Raw genomic sequence first — 3,974 nt, forward strand, 5'->3', positions numbered from 1 at the left:
TTTTATTCTTTTACAAGTTAAACATGGTATTTAGATCATTAGGAGATTATGGAGCTCCAAAGTCTGCAAAGGAATTAGGGTCAATTGTTTGCCCTGAGATTCAAGCAAGAAATTTTATGATTAAACCATCCTTTATTTCAATGATTCAACATGCTTAGTTTGGGCGTCTAGAAATTGAGAGCCCATATTCACATCTCATGGAATTCTATAGATATTGTTATACTCAGAAATATGAGGAAGTTCCATCTAATGTTATACAACTATTGGTTTTTCCCTTTAGTCTAAAAGATGTTGCAAAGAGATGGTTTAATTCTCTGCAATCTCAAAGTATTAAAACCTGGGATGAGTTAGAGCAGAGGTTCCTGGACAAATATTTTCCTCCATAGAAGACTATTTACTTGAGAAGTTGAATCCTGAATTTTAAGCAACTTGTTGGGGAAGAACTGCATCACGCCTGGGAAAGATATTCATCTCTTTTGCAGTTATGTCCGCATCATGGTATTGAGAGATGGTTAACAATGCATTTATTCTATGTTGGGCTCTCTTTCTCAAACAAAAATCAATTAGATATACCATCTGGAGGATCATTTATGAAGAAGAGCTTAGAGGAAACCTATGAGATAATTTGTAGGATTACATCAAATTTTAATGATTGGTCAGGGCAGAATAATACAACCCCAACAGTTAATGCATTTGAGGGAAATGAGAAGGATGAGAAAGGAATTACTATGGATCCAAATGTTCTTCAAGTATTGTTTTCTTGGTGTTGTGTGTCTCTCTTAAATATGTTTGATGAAGAGGTATTTTCGATCAAAAAGGAGGAATCTCCAAATGATTATAAAAAGGATGATATGTTTCTAGAAGATGAAGAGGATTTAGAAAATGAATTTCTAAAGGAAGAAGTTAAGTTGATAGGGCAAGAGCCAACTGTACCAGAAATAGTGCCACCTTAACTTCAGCTTAAGCCGTTACCACCAAACTTAAAATATGTATTCCTTGGGCCGAATTCCACTTTCCCAGTTATAATAAATGCCAATTTCACTAAGCTTGAAACACAAAGACTGATTGAAGAGTTGAAGTTGCACAGAAAAGTAATTGGATACACAATTGACGATATTAAAGGAATTAGTCCTTCTCTCTGCATGCATAGAATCTTACATGAAGAGGATTATAAAAATTCAATTGAACATCAAAGGGGATTAAACCCAAATCTAAAAGAGGTGGTGAAGAAGGAGGTGCTTAAACTTCTTGATGCCGGGATCATTTATCCAATTTCAGATAGTGAATGGGCGAGTCCGGTACATGTGGTTCCTAAAAAAGGGGGAATGACTGTTATAAAAAATGAGGATAATAAATAATTCCCACACAGACAGTAACAGGGTGGCAAATGTGCATTGACTATCAGAAGTTGAATAAAAAAACTAGAAAGGATCATTTTTCCTTACCTTTTATTGATGAAATGCTTGAGAGATTGGCTAAGCACTCATACTTCTGTTATCTAGATGGGTATTCAGGATTTTTCCAAATTTCAATTCATCCTCAAGATCAAGAAAAGACTACTTTCACATGTCCCTACGGTACCTTTGCTTATCGTCGTATGTCGTTTGGGCTTTGTAATGCCCCACTACTTTTCAGAGATGTATGATGTCAATTTTTTCAGATTTAATAGAGAAAATCATGGAGGTGTTTATAGATGATTTCTCAGTTTATGGTAATGATTTTGATACTTGTTTGTCAAATCACTCCATAGTTCTTCAAAGATGTGAAGATGTGAATTTAGTATTAAACTGGGAGAAATGTCATTTCATGGTTAAAGAAGGAATTGTTTTGGGACATAAAATATCAGAACGTGGGATTGAAGTGGATCAAGCAAAAGTGGAAGTAATAGAGAAGCTACCCACCAGTTTTTTGGGACACACTGGATTTTATAGGTGTTTTATCAAGGACTTTTCGAAGATTTCTAAGCCATTAACAAATTTATTAATTAAATATGTTGAATTTTGCTTTGATAAAGATTGCATGGAGGCTTTTAATAAAATCAAGAGTGCTCTCACTTCAACACAAGTAATTCAAGCCCCAGATTGGAGTCTTCCATTTGAGATAATGTGTGATGCTAGTGACTTTGTAGTAGGAGAAGTATTAGGACAAAGAAAGAATAAGATTCTACATGCAATCCATTATGCAAGCAAAACAATTGATGCAACTCAAGTGAATTATTCCACTACAGAGAAAGAACTTCTAGCAGTAGTGTTTGCATTTCATAAGTTTAGATCTTATCTAGTGGCTTCAAAGGTAATAGTTTATACTGATCATGGAGCCATCCGATATTTACTAGGGAAGAAAGATGCTAAACCATGACTTATCAGTTGGATTTTATTGCTACAGGAGTTCAACCTTGAGATTAGAGATAAGAAGGGAGCAGAAAATGTAGTGGCAGATCATCTCTCTAGAGTATGGAAAAATAAAGAAAAGGATATAGATTTTGATTTACCTATTGATGATGTTTTTCCAGATGAGCACCTTATAAATTTATCAAGTGTAAAAGTACCTTGGTATGCAGATTTTGTCAATTTTCTGGCGGGTGGAGTTCTACCCCTAAATTTCTCTAATCAACAAAAGAAATATTTTTTTTAGATGTCAAGAATTATATTTGGGATGAACCTCTCCTTTATAAGAAATGCATTGATGTGATTTATCGAAGATGTGTGTCCGAAGAAGAAGTTAGAGATAACTTATTTCATTGTCATTCTTCATCTTATGGAGGACATTTGGGTAGTTTTAAGACAATTGGAAAATTCTTCAAGCGGGTTTTTATTGGCCAACTTTGTTTAAAGACACTAAGAAATTTGTACAGACTTGTGATCAATGTCAGAGGACTGGAAACATCACCAAGAGGAATGAAACGCCATTGAACTACATACTTGAAGTCGAATTATTTGATGTATGGGGGATAGATTTCATGGGGTCATTCCCTCTTTCATATGGGAATAGGTTTATTCCTGTGGTAGTGGATTATGTATCCAAATGGGTAGAAGCTATAGCTTTGCCTACAAATGATGCGAAAACAGTAATCAAATTGTTTAGAAGTATAATTTTTCCAAGATTTGGTATGCCTAAAGCTGTCATTAGTGGTGGTGGATAACATTTTATAGAAAAATAATTTGAAAAGTTACTCAAGAAGTATGGAGTGAGCCACAAAGTAGCAACACCATATCATCGACAAACTAATGGGCAAGCTGAAATCTCTAACCATGAAATTAAATCCATATTAGAGAAAACAATATCTACCTCATGAAAGGATTGGTCATTAAAGCTAGATGATGCTTTATGGGCATATCGTACCGCCTACAAGACTCCTATTAGAATGACTCCATTTCGGCTAGTTTATGAAAAGCCTTGCCATCTTCCTGTAGAACTAGAACATAAGGCTTATTGGACAATTACAAATCTAAATATGAACCTCAAAGAGGTGGGAGAGAAAAGGAGGCTCCAGTTAAACGATCTTGATGAATTAAGATTGGATGCCTATGAGCATGCTAGATCTTATAAGGAGAGAACAAAGAAATGGCATGATCAGCACATTCTCCGCAAAAATTTCAATGAAGGAGATTTAGTATTATTGTTTAATTCAAGACTAAAGCTTTTTCCAGGGAAGCTTAAATCAAGGTGGACGAGTCCATTCGAAGTTAAAAAGGTTTATCCTTTTGGAGCTGTAGATATTTCGAATAAAGAGCTAGGGATGATTAAGCTAAATGACCAATGGTTGAAGGAATATGTGCATGGTATGGATTTAGAGGAGAAACAAAGGTTGTATTTTTCTGAACCTTGCCCTCCGGATTGATTTAGTTAGTTTTATTTTATGTTTCTCTTAGTAGATTCTTTTCAAATTTGCTTTTACTTTTGTTTTCAAGTTGAAATTTCACTTCCGTGGGCTGGCCATGACTTCTTCATGGGCATCGAAGTATTGGGGAAGC

Source organism: Zingiber officinale, chromosome 4B (assembly GCF_018446385.1).
Source record: "Zingiber officinale cultivar Zhangliang chromosome 4B, Zo_v1.1, whole genome shotgun sequence".
Lineage (NCBI taxonomy): Eukaryota > Viridiplantae > Streptophyta > Magnoliopsida > Zingiberales > Zingiberaceae > Zingiber > Zingiber officinale.